Consider the following 25,986-nt stretch of genomic DNA (forward strand, 5'->3'; position numbering starts at 1 on the left):
AAAAATAGAGCAGCCTTTTCAAACAAAATCCAGGTTCCTTTTCCATGGACTCTTCTCTGAAAACTCCCAAAGCCACTGGGGGAGAAAGACCAGGGCTGGAGATGGCAGACCAGTGGCTGCAGAGGTGTCACTTACCAGCTCCAAGACCTCTGATCAGAGACAGCTGCATGGGCTCATGGCCTGTGAAGTCACGGAGGGTCTGGCAATGAGAAGCCCACCATGCTTACGCTAAGGCTCTGCTGTCACCATCTTGATACTCATACTCATATTTGAACAAGGGGCCTCATGCTCTCAATTTGCAACAGACCCTGTGAGTTTTGCAGCTCACGGTGTCTTTGACACCTCCCCTTTCTGAGCCTCAGTTCCCTCCAACTGAATGAGTTAGTGATGGTGCTAACTTGGCAGGGGGTGCAGCTGACCCTGTCTGTGCCTTGCCCGTATCCTCCTTGGCACCCACCTTTCCATACAGGTCAACAGGGCTTCCTCCTGTCGAAACCTGCGCTCTGCCCAGGGTTTTCCTAACCCCCATCCTGGGCAGGCCAGAAATGCCAGGGAGTTCCCCCTCCCCCACCCCTACCCCCATCCCTCCACCCCTAGTCAATGACAGATAGGAAGTCAGGTAAAGGATACATGCCTCGGCTTGGATAGTCCTTGTTCTCTTCTGTCCCCCAGCATTCCTCCGGGGACTCAGCCTCAGAGGCCCACAGCAGTGCCCTGGTCAGCTGTGCACCCTTCACGGACTCACTCCCCTCCCCGAGTCACTTGTCCTGCTGGTGCTTCCTGGGACCATCTCCCAAATAAATCACCTGCACTCATCCCCTCACCCCTGGATCTGCCGAAGGGCCCAATGTAAGACAGCATTGTCGAGAGCTTCATTGAGATAATGCATGTGAAGTGCTCAGTACAGCATCAGGCACAGGCAGGAGCCCTCAATAAATGGTCAGCTCAACAAAGAAGAAAAAAAAAGTCACTTTACGAGAAGACCTGAGGAAGACAACAGAATGTTTATAATTGATTCCTAAATTTATCCTCCTAATGAAATCATCTCTGGCAGACTCCGCTCATGACCAGTCAGAAATGATTCTCAGGGCCACACTGCCCCCCGAGAGGCAGATGCCAGTCACTCTGGCTCCTCGCGCCCAGTCCCCAGTGAAAGTCCCTGCAGTCATCATCCACAGCCTCCCTGGCCTCGGGAGCAAAAGGGAAGCACACGCCTGCCCAGCATCTCTGAGTCTGGCAGTCAGGCATCGTATCTACCCCTTCGTCTCACAGGTGCAAAGACTGCGGGACAGAAACAGGCCCAGAGAAACCAACGTGTGATGGGCAAGTACAAGAGAATCAACCGGGTGGCCTGCCACCTACTCTCCAAATAGGCCTCTTTACTGACCGATGTACTAATGCTTTTGAATTGCCCATGCACACACGTACACACTAGCAAGTGAGCTCCAAAGATGCAAGACATTCGCCTGTTGTATTCAACGCTGTAGCCTAGCACAGTGCCTGGCACATAGTACGTGTTTGTTAATGTTTATTAGGCAAATGTTCATCTAATGAAGTTCTTCCTGGCCTGCCTCCAGCAGAACAACAAACCCAAAGAGCCTCAGAGCCCCACCCTCACTGGGACCAGAACAGCAAGGTCAAGAGCAGGGCTCTGGAGCCAGACACACAGAGTGGAACTCTGCCCCACCAATTAGTCCCTAGGAGGCTGAGTCCCTAGGAGACCCTCAGTCTCCCCATCTTTAAGCAGGGCACCTGCCTGGATTTATCAAAGGAGGAACAATATGTAAAACGCCGACCCCAGGGTAAGCACTCAGTAGAGATGAGCTGTGCTTCATGTAAAAAGAAAAGCCCTTCTGCCCCTAAGGCTCTTCTCCTGTGGCTGATACATTAGGGGAAGGTTTCCAAATGTGAGGAAATGCGCGGAGGCTGGTGCAGCGCATGCCTGCATGCCGTCCGTTTTCATCCAATGAATGAACAGAAAATCACAAGGGGAAAAGGTTATATCCGTGTCTGTGTTTTCCAGTCCTTATGCTGACCTCAAGGAGCAAGTACTGTCTCTGATGACCTGGAGAGAGCAGGCCCCAGGCTCACATGCCCCTGGCTGTTAGCCCCAGCTGGCTAGAATGCACATAGCATTGTTTGTTTTCACTGTATCTATTTTTTTTAAAGATTTTATTTATTTATTTTTAGAGAGGGAAGGGAAGTAGAAAGAGAGAGAGAGAAACATCAGTGTGCAGTTGCTGGGGGCCATGGCCTGCAACCTAGGCATGTGCCCTAGCTGGGAATCGAACCTGCGATGCCTGGTTCGCAGCCCGTGCTCAATCCACTGAGCTACGCCAGCCAGGGCCACTGTATCTATTTTTATAGTGGCTTTCCACTTTTCCAAGTGATGCTGGTTTCCCGTTTATGACGATGACATTAAAGTTTCCATTTACAATACATGCATTAATTTAGAAAACCAAATACGAAGTAAAAAAGAAAATGAAGACATGTATCTGGAGAATATCCGATGATCCGATGATGTCCTGAAATGACTGAGGTCTGGGATTCTGACCTAGTCTTGGCACACGAAGCCCCTTAGGACAGGGGCCGGTACTTCAAGGCGCCTACCCAGCCTGGCCGTTGACTTACGCTGTTTGACTTTACAATCCCCTCTCCCTCCCTGGGTCTCAGGCCTGCTATTCTGAAATAAAGAGATCAGAAGTCCAAGGCTTCTGACAATCTTTGAAATGTGTTCAGTCCTCTCAAGATTCTAATAAAAATGGTAACAGACCAGTGGAAAATGCATCGAGGCCCGGTGACCACCCCGCCTGTCTCCATGACGTCTCACTCCTAGACGGAAGTTTGCAGATCCAGAGACTCGCTGGAACCCATTTGTTTATTAACATGGATTCACTTTTAATGTCACTTCCTCTCTCCCTGCCAAACTCCTGACAAAGGAGAGGAAGCCAGCACTGAAGAAGAACCCATGTTTAGAAACCTCATTCATTGTATCACCCAGCTTTTCACACACAAGGCACCGGGCCATTTTCAATGTCCTCCGCCCGTCTTGCTCAGCACTGACGCCCCTGTGTGGGGGTGTGATGGAAAGAGCCTCGGAGAGGGCACGTGTGTGGTGACAGCGGGTTCTCAGGGCAGTGGATAGAAACCTGGGCTTTGGCTCTTGGTTTTGTATTATCTCATATTTACTTCTCCAGCTCCAAGGCAGCCTGTGATAACAGGAGACTCAAAGGACAGGAAGGTTTCAGACTAGGCCTCCCTCTGCCCCAGGGAGGCCTCAGAGGGGTGGGGTGGACATGCAGCGCATCAAATGCCCCAGAATGCACTGTGAGACGTGCAGCCCCAGAAGCAGGACCTGGACAGAGCAGTGGCACCGAGGAGACAATGACTGACTTTGCCTAAAGAGGCACCATGGGAAGTCCCTTGGACAAATGACGTCTAAGTGCAGTCATGAGGGGAAGACCATGTTTGCCAGATGAAGGTGGGGGAAGATTTCTGGGCACAAAAGTGCAAAATCCCAGGTTAAAGATATACTTGTATATACAAGTCATTAGGTGTCACTGGTGGCCAAGTTGAAGCCACTATCTTCTCGGTGACCTTGCAAAGTCACCAAACCTCTCTGAGGCATGACCTTCTGGTACTGCCCGGTCCCGACAGGCACTACCAGTGCCTGAGGAGGGACTCAAGGCTCAGGATACAGGCATGGCTGACCACGCAGGAGCAGGACCAGGGCGTGGCGAGGCAGGTTGGAAACAGGACGTGTACGGACAGCCCTGACAACCAGATTCAATGAGACCCATCTCCACCTCCTCAATTTTCTCTGCATTTCCTTTTTCCTTTGTACTTGGAAACTTCTGTCCTTGCTTCCTAAATTCTCCTTCCCACCCCTCCCTTCCCGCAAACCCCCTCCTTTTCAAGAACAAAAACACTATGTATCACTTCCCTAACTAACAGGCACAGGCTTTTAACAGGTTTTTAATGCACTGCTAGACACCGCCTTAAGGCTTGAATCCCCAAGGACACCTCGCTTGCAAAGGATGGAGAATCCAATCCGTAGTTACTGGGGCTTTGGATTTTATTGTTTTCATAAAACACTGCTAACAACTGTCTGTTTCACTCACTGGTAGATACACACAGAGTTAGTCTACGTACCTTTGTACCCTCGTTCTAAACGTTTAAATGAAGTGATACATAGATGAACAAACAGCATCCTAGGAGGATCAGGGTCTGCATTAGCCATAAGGATACAGGGTTCGGAGAATGGTGTCAATGGCCAGACCCAAAAGTCACTTTCCACCTCCCCAAACCTCATTCAGCCCTGGATTTTCTTGACACATCCCTGTGCAGCTCCAACCTGAGTAGTGCCACTTTAATGGCCAAGTCTCTCAGATCTTTACTGGTCACCAAAACCTGCCCTCCTGTAATAGTGTTACAGGCGGTGGTACAGGCTCCTACGGATTAAAAATATCCCCGAGACCATTTCTGGAGGCCACCTGTCAGGCAAGAAAACTCCTGGGAGGCATGTCCGCATGGAAAGAACTGAGAAGGATCTGAATGTGAGACAGTGTAACAGACCCACGAGAGAAGAATTTCTCAGCACGGCTGGCTCCCTCAAACGCATCCATGACACTCACAACAAATACTTACCCAACGTGCCCTGGTGTTTTCCATCAAAATACCCCCTGAATTGAGAACCTCTAGCCCAGCTGGAACCAGAGTGATTACACCTTCCTAAACGGCCCATGGCATTTCACAGACTCATATGAACTTTTCTGTGTTTCAAGTAATAAGTTAACAGCAGAACCAAGATTGTAACTCATACCTCTTGATGCCGGGCTGGTTTGTTAACTCCCCGCACTATTGGGATTAGAGGTCCTGGGCCTTCTAGGAAAAGCGCTGGAAGCACCCCCGGGAGCCTGCAGAGTCTCTGGAAGGGAGCAGCGCCTCCACCCATTAACCCCGCTGCAGAGACCCGCCTCTCAGATGCCCAGCCCCAGGAGAACGGATGTCAGGATTCCCGGAGAGCTGGGCCGAGGGTACAGCAGCAGCACTGCCAGGCCCCCTGACATGCCATGAAGGCAGGCCGAGAGCCACCCCTTATCTGTCTACCCCAGACACGGGCTGGGATGCAGGGCAGAGAGCTGGCAAGACTGAGTGTGGGTAGGGCAGTCAGACTCCTGGTTGGAGATGCTGGGAGCTCAGCAAGACACCAAGGCGGCCAAAAATATCTCCCCTTTCCTTTGGATCCCTATTGGAGCCACAGGAGTGGAACTGCACTGCCAGCTTACATGATACTCATTCGTGAGGCAGTATGGCCCAGAAGTAAGGGCATCGTCTCAGGGGCCACCCTGACCGGGTTCAAATCCCACCTCAGCTAATCTTTGATTTGCAAGCTTTTCAAAAGTTATTCAGGTTCTCTATGCCTCAGTTTTCTTGTCTGTAGCTACTAACAATGCCTCTGTCTCTGAATTTTGTGAGGATTAGAGATGTTATTAATTCTGATTAATTTTATTTATGTTTAGAGAGAGGGGAAAGGAGGGAGGAAGAGAGGGAGAGAAACATCAGTGAGTGATCGCCTCTCATGTGCCCCCCACCAGGGACCTGGCTTGCAACCCAGGCACGTGCCCGACTGGGAATTGAACTGGTGACCCTCTGCTTCACAGTCTGGTGCTCCATCCACTGAGCCACACTAGCCAGGTAGACATGTTATTATATGTAGCACACTTTGCAACTCTGCCTGGAAGAAAAATCTACGGTTTTTAAGTGCTGGTTATCCTTGTGCATCTGAATCCAACAGGACCGCAGCCTTCTTTACAGTGTCGGTTACTCTAAACTCCCCAGGCCCCCACTCAAGCCTGGGCCATTTAGACTTCCGTTCTTCCTGGCCAGAGGAGGAAGACACTTGGGAGAGTCCCCATATGCTGAAGAGCCTCTGAAGCGAGGCAGACCGGCATCCAAGGTCTAGGCTAATTTAGCCTTGTGCTGTCTGTGCAATGCCACCCTCTTCTGTGTACCCAGCATGGGACTCTCCCTGTCAGACTCCAGGTGTGAAAGAACCAACATAGCCTCTGGATGTGACACTGGAGGGGCCTCAGAATGAGCGTATCCAAATGCCCTGTTTTTTGATGGAAAACTGAGGCCCCCAAAGGGGAAGGGTCATCTCCATGGACCTGCCCCCAGCAGGTCCCCAGCCTGGGTGATAACCTGAGTCCTGTGTCTCAGTCACTCGCTGCCACTGCTTCTCCCACAAGGTGCTGCCCTGCAACAGGCCTGGGGCTGCAGACCTCCCGAGGCCTTATTGTTATGAAGCATTTTGTGGAAGTAAAGTACTCCAGAAGGACCTAGTCTGGCACTGGCTTTGCTAATTCTTTCAGGGGAGGGGAACCAGCTAGTCACTGTGGGAGGCAAATTAAGGCACATTTGTTTTATATAGGGCAGCACTTAGAAAATTGCTTCTTCCAAAGACTCCTGGGAAAACTTCCTTCTCTTCCAAGGAAAGAGTCATTTGCTTTAAGAGAACCATTTATTCTGATAAGATCAAAGTAATCATTAGGGCTGTGCTCCCCTCTGGACACATATATATATTTTTTATTAAATACAGTGCAAGGCCCCATAATGGGGTGTTTTATGCAGCTCCATAGCCGCACCTTCCACGTGAAAGCGTAGTCTCAATCAGTTTTCACCTGTGTTTTAGTCTAATGCCTTCTCTCGGCAGCACAATAAGGCATTTAGCGTGGCAGGAGAAATAAAATAAAACCTGGATCCTACCACTTTATTACTGCACGGCCTCAGACAAGTTACTTCCCTGCCTTGTAAAATGGGAATAACCACCTTGTCCCATTTCTGCTTCACAGAATGGCATCGCAAGTAAACGAGGGGTCTGGACCCGCTCTCAGCCAGCTGTCCCCCCGCATTGGGAAACTGAAGCCAAGAGATCTGGACACGGACACGGTGAGGCCCAAGAGCCACAAGGCCTGTAGCGAAAGACACTGGCGGCCCACTCCCCAGCCCCATAACTTCTCTACGACACCATGGGTTTGCGTTGATAATATTGGAATTGATGCCCAGAAACCTGATTTCAGGGTAGGGGTTGTTTAATTTGGTCTGGATAATTCCTGCAGCAGGGGTTCTACTGCACAGTGCAGGATGCTGAGTAGCATCCCCAGCATTGACCTACTAGATACTAGTATCATCGCCCCATTCACCAATTGTGACAACCCAGAATATCTCCACATGTGGCCAAGTGTCCCCAAAGGGACAAAACTGCTTCCCATCGGGACCCATTGCTTTAGAGAAATAATAATAATAAAAAGAAATTGCTAATCTCGCAATATAGAGCTAATCCCACGTCCTTGAACACACCATGGTATCTCTCCCCTCCCATTCCTGCACATCGTTTCCTCTATCTGGGATCTCTGCTCCTGCCCCGTTCCCACCACACCACCTCACAGCTCTCTACTGTTCTTCAACTCAGGGTCATTTCCTCTGCAAAACCACCCAGGGTCCCCTACAACTGGGATGGCAGAGAGACATGTCCCTGGTTTGAAAGCAAGCTGTGGTCCTCTTTCATCACAACGTGGTTATTTCTCTGCACCCTTGAACTAAACCTGGCATTCCTTGAGGGCAGGGTCCCTGCCTCCTTCACAGTTAAATCCCTAGCAGCTAACACTAAGGGGTGGGACTGAATAAATAAATGCATGAGCAGAATGTCAGCACTTAATCATCATGACTACATGCCAGGCCCATCATGCCTCCTATCTCAGCCCACTCTCACATAGATGTCGTTGCTGCGTCATAGGCTATCCTTACCACGTGTTTCTAGAGAGTAATTAACTCCCTGAAAGGCAGAGAGAACTCATCCAGTGTCTCACAGGCTACAGATGACACAACGAGACGGGAACTTCAGCCGGTAAGGCTCTCATGCTGCCAGTCTGACCTTCTGTCTTTCCACTTGCATGCTCTGCTGCCTGGCTCCTGCAAGTAGCCCAACTGCAGAGCCCTCGGCCTTCGGCCCTTGGGTCCTGGGTCCTGAGACCACCCAGGCCTTCCTCTCACCAGGGCCCAACACGTGGAGTCTGGGCAGTGGAGCAGCAGGCCGGTAGGTGTGGGTGGTGATGATGTGTGTGCCCAGCCTCCAGCACAGGCACAGGTGGGCTCCGGCCCAGCAGCCCAGCTTCTCCCTGCAGCAGCACGAGCCTAAATTAAAGACTGTGGGCATTTTCAACACACTTTCTCGTCTCTGGCGGTGTTATTATACTCCTTCAACCTACCCAGTAATGGGGACCTTCGGGGGCTGGAATAGAAACAATGATATTTTTCCCTCCTTCTCCTAGAGTCAAGACCAGAATTTAATAAAGGTTAAAAAAAATACTAAGGTGTTCCAATTCCTCCTCTCTGCAGACTTTTTTTTAATTTAGTTTTAGCCATGATGATAGATTGACACTCCTGAGGGCTGAAGTTCATCCATTTTCATAACGGGTCTGGTGCAGACACAGAGCGTGCCATTTTTATGTGCGCGTGCGCATGCACACACGAATACCATGAAAAGAGCAATTTCTTTTTTGCTTTGAAAGTCAGCTGCATTGAACTGATGGGCCACAGTCTGTTTGCCCCACCTTTGACCCCTGAAGCCACATTCTCAAGTATAAACCGACACCTCAGGCAATCAATTCAGACCTTCCTTCAGGCAGACCACCACCACCACCACCACCACCACCATGTAGTCCTCCCCGTTTCCACTCAACGTCTGGAATCGATGTGTTGGCTGTAGCTTGTCCCACACAGAGTCTCTTTGGGGAACATGGATCTCAGCTCCCAAAATGTTACATGACTGCCAACCTTAGGACCCCCAAATGCCGTGAGTGATATGGTCCACGCCAGCCCCCAACTCTGCAGAATTCAATATCACCTCCTGCTTTCATTCTAAATCACCAGCGTTGGATTCACTCAGAGAGGTTGTGAGAGGCCGCGGGAGGATTCCGTGACCACAAAGAAACGGTCAGTGTTAGAAGTCAGCATGCTTCCAGTGTGAAATATACCCAGGACTGACTCTCATCTGAATATTAATTATTTCCCTTGGATGGAAGCATGTAGCAGGTATGCTGTTGATCTTACTTCACGTACATTTTTACTTTTTTGTCCTTGTTGTAGGCAGTAGACATTATGACACACACACACTTGGTAGATGAAGAAATAAAGACGCAGGGTAAAACCGAGTTGACTCTACTTATACTTAAATCAATTCACGTAATCAATCAACAAAGTGCCTAACAGTGGGCTGTATGCCCATGCTAGACTTGGGAGACACAGTGAGAAATAAGACAGCCATGACCATGTGCCCTTCTAACGGGGGAGAAACACGTACCAATCAGCCCATTGGGTGCCCAAGGCCATAGCAAAAAGGACTTGATGGGGTGAGCACAGTGCAGGGCTCCTGGGAGCCAAAGGAAAAGAGCCACCCAGCCACGGTCATGCAGGCTCACAGGAAGGCATGGCACCTGGACCGAGAGCTACAGAGTAAGTAGTTTCCAAGGGGAGGACAAACAAAGCGTTCCATCCAGAGTGAGCAGATGTGAACATCCAGGAAGAAATGCTGACTCTGGATCCTTAAAAAACTGGGAGGAAAAACTCCGCCTGGCTGGTGCATGGGTTTGGGGAAGCAGGGGCAGGCCGTAGCAAGCAACAAGCCTGGAGAGGCAGGCAGGCTGGGCTGGCTCATGCCAGGCCACGCAGACCACGCTCTGGATTTGGAACTTCTCCTGATATCCAAGTGGAACCACTGCAGAAATGTAAGCAGCTTTAAAAAACACCGGGACTCCCGACTGGTATGGCTCAGTGGGTTGGGCGTCATCCCACAGAGTGAAAGGTCACCAGTTCAATTCCCAGTTAGGGCAAATGCCTGGGTTGTGGGTTTGGTCCCTGGTTGAAGTACCTGCAGACAATCAACGTTTCTCTCTCATATCCATGTTTCTCTCTCTCTCTTTCTCAACCTCCCTTCCCCTCTCTCAAAAAATAAATAAGTAAACAGAAAAAGAAGAGAAGACACGGGGCACACATAGGCTGGCTCTCTGCCTCCAAAAGGAGAAAGGGCCTACAGGCCGTGGGGAGGAGGGGGTTGAAGGAAACTTACTATAAAGGCAAGACTTATCCTGGGCGACCCTATAGGACAGGCAGGAATGGGCTGGGTGTTCTCCGAAACAGTGTGTCTAAGACAATGCATGGTGCGTTTCGGGGACAGTAAACTTGGGAAGACAGGAGTGAGATGCTGCTGGAGCAGCTGGTGGGCGAGACTGTGGCATCATCCATGTAACTTATTTAATAATGAAACAGGCAGACAAGAGACGCCATCTGAAGTGTAGATTCTTGGCCCTGCTCCCTGTGGGAGAGGCTGATGACAGGCCAGACTCCTGCAGGTCCAGACAGCACAAGACTATTGCAGATGATCCACATGAGGCCCCCCCCGGGGTCGCGGTGCGGGGCTCACCTCCCACCTTCTAGCCCCCAAACCAAACACAGACAGCAAAGCCTTCCCCCTACCTCCCCCATCACCATGAGCTCTCCAGGCACCCTCTCTGACGTTCATGACAGCAGCCAGCCCAGGCAGCCCTGAGTCTGAGCTGGGCCCACCTAGACTGACCATGTGACTGAGGAACTGGGCCCACGGGCCCAGAACCCCCTCTCCTTCCCGGATCCGGAGTCTCCTGTCCCTGTCTCCTGTTACCACCAGACTCCTCAAGGATGACGACTGTCTCATCAATTCCCCTACTAATTTCCTGCTGTAGGTCCTCATGCAGACCGATAAGGAAGCAATTAGGATGGACACGGAGGGATTACAGCAAGGGAAAATGTTCCACTGTCAAGATAATGCCACTTCCCCACCGCCCCTTCTCTGACAAACGACCAAGCAGGAGTTAGGGACTTTTTTCAGAGATGGAGAAAATAAAAGGGGTGTGAGAGAAATTGAGTGGGCGAACGGGACGGAACTGCACATTTCAGAGCTGAAACGGACCTTGACGATCCCCTAAGTCAGGGGTTCCAACCTCAAAGCCTAAGGACAGACAGCAGGCAGGCAGTTACATGAATGGGGTAGAATGGAGAGAAGAAAGATCGGCAGGATGTGCATGATGATGAATGACAAGTGACCCTGGGCCTTCGGGAGCTGTGGGAGGGAGAGGCAGGGAGCTCACCCCGGTTTGGGAGGAGACAACCCCGCAGCCCCAGCAGCACAGCGCCAGGCAGGAAGGAAGCCCAGTTTTGGCAGCTTTTCTCATTTTTCCCCGAGAAGCTGGAAATCCAGCTGCTGTGTGAAATTTCTCAATTTTTTTTTCATTTTGGAAGCCTCTCCACTTTTTTTTAAAAACAAACTATTTTACAAGCCAAGCAAAATGATATCTGCGTGCCAGCTGTAGCCTGTGGGCAGCCGGCGTGCGATCGCTAATTTTAGTCCAGTTCCTCCTTTCCAGACGCGGAAACCAAACCGTGCTCGCGGTTAAAGGCGGCCTTGTCCAAGGTCCCAGAGCAAGTCGATGGTGCAGCCAAGATTCGAACAAACTTTTGCTGCCCGCCCTCCCCCCTTTACAACACTAAACCCTGGAAGCTGATCACAGATCACAGGACCAAAACAGGCATGTAAATGGTGCCGACGGGTGCAGGTGGAAGGGTCAAACTGCACAAAGAAAACTCCGCAGTGAGAAATGAACAGATCACTCCTAGTGGTGGCTGTCGGGGAGGGAGGGAGGGCAGACGAAAGACTTCATGCAGAAGGGACTGACTGTGTATCGCTTCACTCCTGTAAGACCGTCTTGGAGCACCCACTTCTGAACTAGGAGGTTGGAACTGGGGATATGGGCACAATCCCGGCCCTTCAAGCCACTAGAGTAAAGGGTGAGAAAGTGCTGCCAGTGCCAAGAGTATCCTCAGGTACCTGGGCTGCGCCAAAGAAAAGTAGTGACGTGGTGGTGACAAGAAGGTCCTCAAAGGCAGGATGACACTTAAGAAGGAGTACAAAAATAAACATTCTACTAGTGGATAGGGGCGGTGGATAGAAGTTAAACCCTCAAGGATGCGAAGGGTTAGAACATTTGGGACCTAGTGGGGGCATGCATTCCAGACAGTGGGAACATCTAAGCCTCACCCTGGGATGTAGCTGGGAAATGCAGGTCATTTTAGCTACAGTATATATTCAAGGATGTAGCCGTGAGGGGAGGAAAGCTGAGCCCCCGTCTGACAAGGCTGCGTATGCCAAGCAAAGAAGTACATATATGTTCATTAGGAAAAGGGCAGCTGCTAAAAGTTTGCAAGCAAGGAACAGAAGTGGTAGAGCTATCAGTGCTGTGTTTAGGGAAGTTTCACCTGGGAGTATACAGAGAACCGCAGGAGCCCCTTGGGAGGTTGCTAAGAGCTCACTCGTCCTCCTGCAGTAAAACTCTGTTGAGCAAGGACCATGTTCCAGGCACTGTGCTTGGTGCTGGGGATGCAGTGATGAAGAATGCAGTCATTCAAAACACTGGTTGCACCCTTAGTATGTACCAAGCACCCTTTGAGAGCAGGGTTTCAGTCATTTCAGAGCCAAGCACAGAGCCTCACATACACTAACTGCTCAGTACCTGCGTGCTCCACCTAAGTGAACAGGATCAAAGCTGGAAGGCTGAGCTTGAGTAACTCCAGCAGAGCTCAGAAGCACGGACGACAGAGAAGACGCATGGTGGGATTAAAGATCTCAGGTTCTGGGATCAATCTTCTGGGTTTGTCTTGAGTCTTTGTAATTGTTACATAACCCTGAACAATTCCCTTCCCTGGGCTGGGGGTCACATCTGCAAAATCGGGGAGCTTGGGCCAGTTGTGTGTCCCTAAGGACATACATGAAATTGAAAGCACAATAAAATGGGGTAGATTGGGGTAAAGGCAGATAGTACAGAATATGCAGAGTCTCTGAGGATGAAAAATAATGTCAAAAAGAAGAAGGGGAGGAAAGCCAGATTTGGGACCCTTTGGGGCTCCTCAGAGCCATGAAGCTGGAAATATGTATGCAAACTTCTGAAATCACCTTTCTACCTTGACCTGCCATTGGAAACACCTCAAGCTAAATGGCCATTGCTGTTTCCCATCACGTACACATTATAATTGCTGGGTTATCTAGGTATACATGGGGGAAAAGTGCTTTCCTGATGGCTGTTAATTAATCTTTCACTCCCTCGAACCCCATGTACAGCAGAGACTGCTAAGAGCCTCATTTTTCACTCCAGGGGAATGGACACAGAAAAGGGCTGAAGGGTCACGGAGGCTAAGGCTGGTTCAGGGCTGGGACTTGGTGCCTTTGTCCAGCCACTCATCATGTGTCTGGAGGTTGACCCAGCTAGAAAGGCACAAAGTGATGGAGCTAAACAAGTTGCTTCATGAAGGAACTGAGGGCAAATCCTTACCACACAGGGGAAGGAACAGCAGTCTCAGAAGAGTGGATGACCTTGGAGACTAAAAGGGAAAGGAAGGTAAATTGAAAGGTTGGGTCACATCCCAAGAAGTCCAGCCTCTATAGGTGGGGTCTAACCTGCAGTTCAGAGAAGGGAACAGTGACCTCCTGCTGTAGGAGCAGAGACAGGTGACCTCTGGTAAGAGGGTCATGGGAGCTTCATCTCTCACTGAAGGGCCAGGAGAGGGTGACCATTGGCAGGGGGGACAGAGAAAGGTGACCTATACCCAGAAGAGCAGAAACGGGTGACTTCCAGCTGGAGGATCAGGGGTAGGTGACCTTCTTTCTACAGGAGGGCTAGTAAGACTTCCAGGAAGAAGAGGTATTTGAGCTGACTGCCCTTAAAGAACTGCAGACACATAAAAAATAGCAGGCAGACCAAGCCACTGTCATGGCTCTCAGCGAGAGGCAGCTGCCCTGCCTTCTCCAGACGAAGCAGTTCATTTGTCCAACTCACTGTTCTCCAGCTCCTTACTTTTTAACATGCGTTCAAGGTCCCTGTCACCTTAGGATGAATTAAAATTGAGTTTTGAAGGAAGGCAGAAAGAAGGAGAACCAGTAGCAAAGGGGAGAAGACACCCTGCTGTTTTTAATCAACTAAGAGACACAGGAGGGGAAGCCTGGTGAGCAGGTGAAAAGAGAGGCGGTATCCATACTTTCACTTCCTTCTCCAAGACCACATGGCAAAAGGCGCTAGCTCTGAAGATGCCATATCAAGTGGCCTGCTCAGCTGCTGCTGGGGTCATAAATGCAGGGCCCAGAAAAGCCAGGAGCTTGTCATGATAACAGCTACCATTCATTGTTTACGGTGTCCCAGGAATTGGGCTCCACACTAAAATAATAATGGACATGACAACCATTTTAAGCATAAACTGTCCTAGGAGCCTGTGCCTGGCACCTCTAATGCATTACCACTTTTCATCCTCAAGCTGCCCTACAAGGTATGAACTGTTACCATTCCTATTTCCAAGCGAAGAAACGGGGACTCGGAGGCATTAAGGAATTCCAACAAAGTCGCCAGTAACTGGTAGAGCACAGCCTCAAGCTCAGGTCTTTGGGACACCACAGTCTTTGCTCTTCATCACTGTGCGCCCATTTGGGGACTCACTTCTCCGTACCTACAGCTCCCACATTATCAGGGAAATAAGCTGATGGGGCTGCCGTGTCCCTGAAGGAGAGCCTACCCAAGCAAACCTAGCTGTTCCCTTTACACTTTCCCATGAGGTCACTCCAGCCAGGTCCCAAGAGGGAGAGATTCTGAGACCTAAAGGTGGTAGAGAACTCCTGACCATTTGACATACTCTGTGTAAGGCTTCAGCAGACCCAAATGGCATGGTGAGAAATGAGTCCAGTCAAGACACAGAGACAGGGTGCTTAGCCACATGTCAGGGACGAATGGAAACACAGCATGGAGCTTTTCACCCTGAGTCCCGCTCCACAACCTTCTAGGTTGGTTCCTGGAGGACTTCCTGAGGATTGGTCAGTGATTCCAATGCAGAGAACAGAAGGGAAGAGAGGGAGGCATGAATCCTTGGACTCCAGGCATGAAAGGAACCAAGGGCTCACGTTCCCCCTGTCCTGACTTCAACACTTCAGCTTGACCTTAGGTGCAAGACCCTGCCTCCAGCCCAAATAACCTTTTCTCTGCCCACTCCTCACAACCTATCCCCTTCTGTGTCAGCCTCCTTGAATACAAGTAGAGAGAGAAGGACAGCACAGCATAGAGGGCTCAGGCCCCACCCCTCCCCACCCCACAAAAACACCGGCTTCCCCTTCAGCAGTAATAGGACCCCCTAAGTTTAGCCGGGCAGTGTCTACCGTCCCTTGAAGCCAGCTGTGACTACAAACCTGAGTCCTGGCTAACGGGATGTAAGTGAAACTTAGCTTAACTTGTGGAAAATTCCTGAAGCGACGGGACATACCTTCTCCTACACGTTTCTCCTTCACAGGCTAGAACTCAGACACGACAGGTTTTGCTGGGACAGGCATATTGGTCTACGAGGGGAATTGGGGGATGCACGCCACACACAACAGACATGCACAACAGAGCCACAAGCTAAAAGAACCCCAGGCCCCCGACACTGTGTCCCACGGCGTGGAACACCAATGACGGAAACAAGCATCTCTCTTGCGCAAGCCACTGGAATGCTGGATTCCCTGTCACTCAGAGCTGGATCAATACTAACACAGGGCGAAGGAGTTACACAGTGGAGGCTAAAGGTGTCTTGATACAGGAATCACATTTCCTATGTCTTGTTTACCCCCAAACAGTGTGGGTTCACAGAAAGAACAAGGGCTTTGGAGGCAGACAGGAAGTCCAATAGAGTTCTACCACTTACTAGACGGGCTTAAACTTACTGAGCCTTAGCATCCTTACCCATTAAATGGGGCTCTGAGGATTAAAGGAGATAAGCTGCGCCTCATGGAGGAAAAGCTGTGTCTGCTCGTTCCCTGGCCTATCTATCTAGCCACACAAGCAAAAATTAATTTACACACGGTAAATGTTTGATAAAGAACACATGACTAATGAATAGTGTACGCTCAGCACACGGCCTATTATGGGTGCACATTATTAACTGCCTTCCCCATTTGAACTTTTGAACATTGAACCAAAAGCCTGTCAAAGAAATAAGGGGGGACCTAGGTCTGTGAATTAAATGTCTGGGTTTTGCTGAAAAAAAAATACCACTTAGGGTCTCTCTACCCTTTTAAAGTTGGGAAGCAAAAAGAAATTATCATCTTTCCACCGCCTTCCTAGTTCCTCTCTCCTTAACAGCCCTCCATTCATGCTCCATTTAGTTTTCACACATATTCGAAGATGCTAATTTCCTTTCAGACTTCACTGGGCAGGCTCCTCGGCTTCTGTCGGAAACAGAACCTCAAAAGCTGGAAAATACAAGGCCCATTATGGGGGAGCAGCTCTCTGCCACCAAGAAGCCTCAAAATTTAATGCAAAAGGGGAAGAAGAGAAGAGAGGAACCCTTTTGTGGCTCTTTGAGAGCCTGCCTTGTCTCATAATAACAGCAAACGACTACTTATCAGATATATATTCCACATCCTAGAGTTTCCTTTTCAGGTGATATATGGTAAACGTGCCGAGCTGTATGCTAGATGTTTTAGCACATGTCCCCTTAGCACATAACCCTCACAGTAAGCCCACAAGTATTAATATATAGGCTCAGCCTATTTAACAGATGGGGAGAAAATGTTCCGAGAGCCTAAGTTACTTGCCCAAGGCTTGATGCCTGCCTACACACAAACTTATACACAAGTGGTTATAACAGCCTTGCTTACAATAGTCAATAGGCTACCATACGGTGGAATATTAAATGGTCTTAAAAAGGAATTAAGTACTGCCCTGTCTGGTGTAGCTCAGTGGATTGAGCGTGGGCTGCGAACCAAAGTGTCGCAGGTTCAATTCCCAGTCAGGGCACATGCCTGGGTTGCAGGCCACGGCCCCCAGCAACCACACACTGATGTGTCTCTCCCTTTCTCTCTCTCTCTCTCTCTCTCTCTCTTTCTCCCTCCCTTCCCTCTCTAAAAATAAAGAAATAAAATCTTTTTAACAAAAGGAATTAAGTACTGACACAGGCTACAACATGAATAAAACTTCAAAACATTATGCTAAGTGAAAGAAGCCAGTCACAAAAGACCACATACTATGTGACTTCATTTACATGAAATGTCCAGACAGTGGATTAGTGGTTGCTTAGGGAGGTATCCGTGGAAGGGTATAGAGTTTCCTTTTCAGGTGATGAAATGTTCTAAGACTGACCAGTGATATTCTGCCCATATCTGTGAACACACTAAAATCCATTGACTTACACACTCTGAATGGGTGAATGATACAGTATGTGAATGATATCTCAATAAAGCTGTTTGTTTTTTAACACAAACTTGTTGCCTGAACCCAGGTCTAGGAGGCTCCCCACTCCTGTTTATTCCGCCTCATCACCTGGTCCTGGCATGCACACCTCACTGAATCCTCAGGCCGTTCTGGGAGGTGAAGACGGCTGTGCTCATTTCATAAATGAGGACACTGAGAGCCAGAGAGGAAAAATAAGGTGTTCTCTTTCCAAAGAAAAGATTAATTTACATAGAAGAAACCTGATTTTCTCAGTGTCTCCATATATGAGCTACCCACCTGTGTTCCTTATAAACAGGGAATGTGAGAGCTGGGGCAGACCCTCAGATGATGTGACCTCATGGTTTTCAAGCTGCCTTCAAAGTGCCACACCCTAAAGATGCCCATGAAGGTACCCAGGGGCCACTGCAGGGAGCTAGGGAGGTTCAATTAGTTCATATTTTTAATTTTTATTTGTTGAACTTAGTGGGGTGACATTGGTTAAAAATTATATAGGTTTCAGGTATACAATTCTGTCATATATCATCTGTATACTGTAGTGTGTGTTCAACACCCCAAGTCAATTAGAGCAATTTTAAAATTCTATTTTAGATACTGGGCTTCCATATAAGACTGTAATCAAAAATACTGCTAAGATAGTTCAAAAGATACCAATCTTATCCAACCTTCACATTTAAACATAAGATAACTTAGGAAAGGAAAAGGATGGAAAATACAAGGGAGAAGAAGAGAAGAAAAGAACTCCTTAGAGCACAGGTGGCAAACACAAGGCCCGTGGGCCGACCTTGTTTCATCTGGCCTGGCGCCTTGTTTCTACCCGGCAGCAGCGCCAAGCTCTCCCTTCACTGTGAAGGAGCAGTTACATGTACACAGCCCTAAAATTACATCCAGCCCTTGGAAGGCAACCTCGAGGCTGATGTGGCCCCCGGTGAACATGAGTCTGACACCCCTGCCTTAGAGTAAGTTAATACTAGTGCTGGTCAGGGAGCCAGTCTTCCTCCCTCTCCACATCACACGTTCCTCCAGGCTAGGCTGGAGAACTTGGTTCTGTTCACCGATTCATGCTCCAAACCAGAGGCCAGCGAACTTTTCTGCAAAGGACTAGTTGGTAAATAATCTGGGCTTTGCAGGCCATGTGGTCTCTTTAGCAGTAACTTGGCCACTGAGGTGGGACAGCAGCCATAGACGCTATGTGAAAAGGGGGTATGGCTGTGTTCCAATAAAATTGGTGGTGGGGGGACATAGTTTGCTGTCGCTTGCCCCTGACAGTCCCTTCCTGTCGGGCTGCTCCTCTTCCCAGGGAGGAAAGGGACGGGAGAGGATGAGGAAGTAGTCCTTCCTCAATGCCCTTGACTGCGGGGGCAGCGTGGTTTGGTGGAGAGACTGCACTTGGAGGTAGGGAGACCTGCTTCCAGGTTGGGGCTGCCACATATTTGCTTCTTTGGGACTTCCCTTCATGTGCAGCCTGGGGACAACAACGTTCACCCGGGGGATAGTGCAGGGATGCTGTGAGACGTGCGTGTCAGGGCTTCCTTTGACACAGGGGAGCACGATGATGACGAACAAAGCTGGTCCCATCTTCGTCTTTGCCTCCCATCATTCTGCTCCCCGCTGACTCCCTTTCCTCCCCCAGCTCCAGCCACAGGGGCCTTCTTGCTCAATTTCTTTCACACACCAAGCGTGCCCCAACCGTGGTGGCTGTCCATTCACCACCGTCTCTCCTTGGAATGTTTTTTCCCCAGACCTGCCTAGGGCTCATTCTTCTCATGTTTCTAGTCTCTGCTCGAGCGCCACTTCCTGGCACAGGTTTCCTGATGACACTTTCGAACACAGCACCCCCCACCCGGCACACCCCGGGCACTCTACCACATCACCCTGTTCTATGTTCTTCATACACAGCCCTTCCTGCTATCTTAAATGTCAGTGTATATGCATTCATTTGCTTGTGTATTGTGTTTCTTTCTCTGCCATAGGTATGTGACTGGATCTTTCTGGCTTCCTAGGATCAGGAATGGTGCCTGGAACAGTAGGCACTCATATGTTGAAAGAAAAGTAAGAGGATGGTGACCTCCAGAATTGCTACAATTTTCTGAATTGTCTTCTCCACCTCACGCTCCTGTGTTTGGGAAGTGCTGAGCCTGAACACAATATAGACACCCCCATGTTAGGAAGGTCAATCTAAAGTTACAGCCCTCGGATAGGTACAGATTTTCTTGGAACACAGAAATCCTGGGTTTGGAATGATCGGGGTCTCCACTGACACTGATTGCCAAGAGCTGGCTGTGCACCCGGGTTGTAGGAAGGCCATTTCATTAACCTCCGTATTAAATTAGACTTGTAAGAGTCCTTTAACTCCATCCCCATGTATGCTTTGTTGATAGGAAAATTGAGGCTCAAAAAACCAAATGGACTTTCTCAAGTCTTGTTCTTTATGGAACGAGGAACCGTTTAACTCAATCATCATAAAAATCACCCATCTGATAACACAAATGGAGAACTCAGAGCAATAGAAAAAAATGGACTCGCCCAATATCACACAGCATGGCAGTGTTGGCATTAAGGCTTGAACCCGTGTCTACCTGCACCCAGAGTTGAAATCTCATTGCTCACCCCTCCATGCTGCTCTCTGGACAGAAACGGAAAAGAAAGAAAAGGAAAAAAAATTACTCTAGGCACACATTTAGTGATGCCCATAAATCCTGACAATATTAACAACACACGACAGCTCTGTTAAATAAATTGGCAGCCAGTATAGGCAGCCTAAAGAGGCAGGAGGTCTGGAAAGAAGAAAAAAAAGACCGCCAGGCACACAGAAATCTTCTCATTCTGCTCTTTTCTAGGTCTGTCCATGAACCAACGGCTCAGATAGGACATGCTGGGGTTTGGCATGAGTTGGAAGAAGGTTCATACATGGTCTGTGAGTGTGGCATGGGTGTGCATGTGCATGTGTATGCGTACACAGAGCTCCCGAGAGACTGCATGGGGAATAATCCATTTGTAAGCTGTCACTCATCTTTTACACAAATTAACCTCCACCCCCTCCTGCCTAGATTAATTTGCTCTTTGTTTCCTTGACACTCAGCTGGGGAGAGCTCAAAAGACTTAAATAAAGTTCTTCAAGAGGTGAAAAGGGGAAGTCAGGGCTTCGGGGGCCTGGAACCTAGGCAGACAGGCCCTGCTTCTCTGCTTCCCCACAGGGACTGGAGAAAGCTTGCCACAGTCCCTGTACCCTCCTATCGTAGGGGGAAATCCATCTCAGTCCCCAGACCCCAGTAAGTAATAACAATACCTCATATTTACTCGGTGCCTGGTGTGTGCTGAGTGCTTTGAAAGCATCATACCAACTCCCACAAACTCACTGCCTATCTGGTTGCAGCCAGCCTAGGCCTCCCACAATATTCCCTACCTCATCTAGGATGCTTGATTCTTTGGCAGTAACACTCCTACCCCGTTACTCTTCCCCCTTCTCAGATGGTCTCCCGCCCCTTTGTTCTCTACTCAGGAGCTCCAGGCCCATGGTGTCTGTGCCCTGAGAGGGGCCATGACGCATCACTCTCCCACAACTGCATGCTTTAGTCACAAAGGGTGAATCTAAAGAGAAATGCAAAACACCATGAGATACATACCTCAAAATAGGAACCTTCTGTTTCTCCCCTTAGCTCTGATGCTGTTAGCTGTCATAGTGTGCATGAATAAATAAGCCATCAAACATTATTTTGGGGAAGAGGAGCAATATAAATAAACAAACACATGAGCAGGAATAAATAATGCTAACATTGAATTAATGAAAATAGGTTTTAAAAATACATCTGTGCAAATCACATTTAATGTGAGGGATCCAAGAAATCAACATATCCCCACGGTGCTTCTGTTGGACGTGACCAATTACCGTGAAATGGGTAGTCCCCATTGCGCGGATGCACCCACAGAGGCCCCTGGGGGGAAGGCAGCCATAAGTTCGAAGGTTTAGTCAGGGAGTTATAATTATTTAGTAGCAGGGAAACAACCTTGACTTCTGGGTTCCAGAGATCAAAATTCCTGCACCTTAGGCCCATCCTAATGTTTTTTGAGGAGTTCAAACAAAGAGCAACAAAAAGAGAGGTCATTTTCATTTCTTTATCCTGTACCATACGTTGCCCAAGACCATGTGCACGATCTTGCCTGGCACACGATTGGGTTTGCAAGAATTATTCCATTCAATTTCCTTTTTAAAAAAAAATTGTATTTATTGATTCCGAGAGAGATTGGTTGTCCCACTTGTTTATGCATTCATTGGTTGACTCTTGTATACGCCCTGAATGGAGAGTGAACTCACAACCATGGCATATTGGGACGACACTCTAACCCACTGAGCTGCCCAGCCAGGGCCTTCACTCAATTTCAGTAACAACCCCTGAACTAAAAGCAGTGCCCCCATTTTTCAAATGAGGGTGTTGAGGATGAGAGAGGGACAGCAACTTTCTGGTGGTGCAACAGTTTATAAATTCAGTCTGGACATCTAACTCCAAGACACGTAATTTTCCTCTTGATGACACAGATAGAAGGTACAATATTCGATTTCTCATTTTTGCCAATGAGGAAAGTGAGGTTCGCAGAAAGGAACTGATTTTGTTCCACATCACAGAATTTTAAGGGTCAGGAAAGATTTTAAATGAGTCCAATTCCACACTGAGGGCTCTTTCCACCACGCCATATGACGTCGGCGCGGAGATCCAAAGGATACGTGGGATCTATGTATCACCCAGGCAGGCGAGGCAAGGTAACTGTCTCCCACTCCGAGGGGTCCACTGAGATCACACACACACACACACACACACACACACACACACACGATCTGTTGCTACCACATCCCCAGTGTCATCTGACCAGCGGAGAAACAACATGCTTTTCTTTTTTTCTGGGGAAACTCTTTCTCTGTTAAGAAGAACCAAGAGCTTCCCTGAGACCCATTTTTCATACAATTAATGTCAGGCCTCCCCTGTTTCCTAATGAAATCTGACACTAACGGAGAAAAATGAATACATTAATACTGAGTTCATTAGTAAATAGACTATCCAAATGTTTGGGGTGAGTGGGGGAGGAGGGTGAAAGGAGAAAGGTGGAGAGGGACACAACAACCCCCCCACACTCAGCTCTTCTGGCAGGACCCTCTCTGAGGACCAACTGCTGATCAAATATTTATGGCTTTTTAATGCACTGATCTGTTACGTCTGGAAATAGTGTCTATGACCAAAAATTATCTCTTTTTAAAGAGAGAGAAGACCCAAGCTGGTGGTGTTTACTGAGGTGCAAAGCCCAGAGAAGAATCCTTGTGCTTTGTTCCCTGGTTGGTAAGTATAAATGACAATTCTCCCAGACATCATGCCAACCGCCCTCGCCAACACCCCTGCATGGCAAGAGAAAGTGACATGGAAAGAGTGGGGGGTACGGCCATGGGCCTGTGTGCGCAGGAAGAGCGGCTGCAGAAGGAGACATGCCTGTATACCCTGAAGAAGTCTCCCTTGCCCTCTAAAGAGTCAGTTCATTGTCCCACAGTGGCCAGTCTCTGCCAGGGTAAGCCCTGTGTGGGGGCTGAAGCTGAACATCAGCAGCGGAAGCAGAGGGTCCCAGCCCACAGAGCAGGAGTCCGGTTTGGCCCCTTCCTTGTTGTGTTACCTTGGACAGCTCTCCTCCCTTCTGATCTCTGTGACCAGGAGACATGAATGGAAGTCTTCATCTGTCACAGATGCCACAGAATCACTGGCACCCTGGTCAAATGAGTTCACAGGCGGGGAAGCTCTTAATCTAAACTGTAAACTGCCATAAAAGGCATGCTACTGTTTTTACAAGACATACTCATCCCTTTATGTCTATGTGATGAGGTGGAAAGTGAAAGCAAGGCCCAGCTCAGCACACTATTATGTGTGACCTTGGGCGGCCATTACAACGTGACCTTCATCCCTCCGGAGCTCAGACTGCCCATCAGCAACATAGCCAGGCGGGACCCCAGTTAGATAACCCCACAGGGCCTTTACACAGCCTGGTGCCTTTGACAACCAGGAGGAGGCCCCGCGTGATGATGCTGGCTTCTCTAGAGACCCAAGATCATCCTTTATTAAAGTTGGAGTGGAAAGAGAGAGGGGCTCGGATGCTCTCTGGGAACTACTATAGCTCTCGCATTGTATGAGATGGGACATTTTGTGCCTCTTAAAGTCCTTGAGCAAGGAAATCTCCTGTCATGCTCCAAGGAGAAAACAACTTAATAAAAGTGAGGGCAGAAAGAAAGAAGGAAACAGCCCAGGTAGAAATGGGCCCCAGAGAGAGTCGATGTTCATGAATCAAATAGTTTCTTTTCTGGTCGCTGCTTTTCGCTCTGTCATGGGCACTTTATTCACGGAGACAGGAACGATCTGCCAAAACATTTTTACACACAAGAGACACAGACAGATGGCGAGAGATAGAGGCAGACACAGCCTCCACGCCAGCGGCAGAGACTTCCCTGTTCTTCGGGAGCAAGAGGTTAAGAAAACAAGAAGAGGAAGAAAAAGAAAGAAAAACAACAATGACGGTAAAGTAGAAAACAGTCAGGAAAAAAAACCATGAAGCCACATTCAGAGTGTGGTCCTGGTACTGCAAACAGCAGTGACATTTCCTTAAACAGCAGGATGAATTCTTTTACGAGGGCCTTATTATATGGACCTCTTGCCACCCGATTTGTTAGCGAAAAGAAAACTGCATGGAAAAGAAGGCATAGGGTATACAGGAGGCTGCAAAGCAGAAACCAAAACTGCATTGTGTTCCCCCAAATCTTCTCATGTGACTCACTAGCTCTATTGTGACAAAGTGAGAAGTCTCTGAGTTCATTTTACGTCTCATCCATCCTCAGAGTAATGGGAAATCTCACCTTGTTTCTGCAAACTATCGGCACACACTGTGTGCCACGAACACTCGGTTCCATTAGACGTAATGGAACAAGATTGTCCCACAGTTGTTTTCAATTGCTTGAGTGCATCCTTCATTTAGGGAAACAAGAATACATGAGCTGTTTGACTCAAACGGAAGTCGGACCCAAGTCTGCAGCGATTGCCATGGCTATTTTCTTTTTTATAATTGTTTAAATAAAGATTTGATTTATTTATTTTTAGATAGAGGGAAAGGGAGGGAGGAAGGGAGGCAGAGAAACATCAATGTGTGAGAGAAATATCGATTGGCCCCAACCGGGGACTGGCCAGCAACCCAGGCATATATCCAGGAATCGAACTGGCAACCTTTCCCTCTGTGGGATGGTGCTCAACCAAGGGAGCCACCCCGGTCAGGGCACCATGGCTGTTTTCTTATGCTTGGCTGGGTGGGGACCAGGTCAACTATCACCTCTCCCCATGGATGAAGCGATAATACTGTGCATCCCCATTTCCTGTCATACACTACAAAGCAGAACACAGCTATTCCCTAATTGTTGTGAACAGAATGCAGGTCCCTGCCTGGTCCACACCCACAGAGTCATTTGCATTCTGTGACTCTGACCGTGGGCTTCTGCGATGAAAGCACATTGAAGCTAAAGGGCCAGATGGTCAGGAGTTGGAATCCCCAACTCTGCCATGTCTAGCTTGCCTGACTGTTGGCCAGTCACTTAGCCCTGACCAGTTTTAGCAGGTGAAAAATGAAACAAAAACGGTACGTGCTTGGTGGGATAATTCGAGTTAATGTGGCGAGGATGGTGAGAAGCCTGTGGGAAGTGAACAGGACTTGGGAAAGGCTAGTTATCAGTGAGGCAGAGCTTCCCAGAGTGAGCCCTACCTCCCAACCCCCTTCCCTGTGTGTTAGCGTGGAGCTGGGCGTTCAGTGCCAGAGGAGGAGCCCAGAGACCTCCATTTTCCTTTCTTTGCTTTTTAAAATTTAAAAAAAATATGTTTATACATTTTAGAGAGAGGAAAGGAGAGAGAGGGGGAAAGAAGGAGATGGGGATGAGAGAGGAAAACATTGATGTGAGGGAGAAATGTCCATTGACTGCCTCCACCACACACCCTGACCGGGAACCAAACCTGCAACCTTTGGGTGTACAGGACGACGCTCCAACCAACTGAGCCACAGCCTGGGCCCAGAGACCTCCATTTGAACTCCTAGTGCCGCTACTCACTTACTAAGAACATTTGGTCATCTGTTTCCCCCAGCTGGGTCCCTGTTTCCTGAGTGTCAGAGTGAGTGGGGTGAACTTGACTGTGTCATTTAGAACTTTCCAAACTGTGTTTTCAGAACAGGATCCTTTCTTTAAGCACGGCTTTATGGAGAATTAGAAGACGCATAACAAACGCATGACAGACGCATGAGAGTGAGTACGAACTGGGCACACGGCCAAGAACCCGTTACACCTGTGTCCCTGCCCACCTTTAATAGTATCTCCTCTGGAGAGCCCCAGAGAGTCGGGGGACACTGTGAGAAAACCACAGGCTCAATGGCGTTGAGGTCCAGTCTAAGGACATACTGTGAGACCATAGAAGAGAAGGGGCATGGGAATTTCATGAGCTCGGCTGGTTGGACAATCTCTCCTGATTCTAGCATCCAAAGCTGGCTTCTGGTCACCATGGCTACAGAGCATGGGTGCTCTTTCAACCTTCCCGCAGAAAAAACAAGGCAGGCGGAGCACAGGAGAGGCAAGGCTTCAAGACACAGGAGG

The 25,986-nt window shown here is 48.9% G+C and overlaps 1 protein-coding gene and 1 long non-coding RNA gene across 4 annotated transcripts in view; one reads left to right on the top strand and one right to left on the bottom strand.

Annotated features, from left to right (window-relative positions):
• ASTN2 (astrotactin 2) overlaps positions 1–25,986 on the bottom strand; it is an 821,613-nt gene that overhangs the window by 724,372 nt on the left and 71,255 nt on the right. The window lies entirely within an intron of this gene.
• LOC118499787 lies at positions 15,230–16,669 on the top strand. The gene is made up of 2 exons (XR_004902322.1): positions 15,230–16,531; positions 16,569–16,669. It is a non-coding gene; the product is annotated as an uncharacterized LOC118499787 (long non-coding RNA).

Source organism: Phyllostomus discolor, chromosome 3 (genome assembly GCF_004126475.2).
Source record: "Phyllostomus discolor isolate MPI-MPIP mPhyDis1 chromosome 3, mPhyDis1.pri.v3, whole genome shotgun sequence".
Taxonomy (NCBI): Eukaryota; Metazoa; Chordata; class Mammalia; order Chiroptera; family Phyllostomidae; genus Phyllostomus; species Phyllostomus discolor.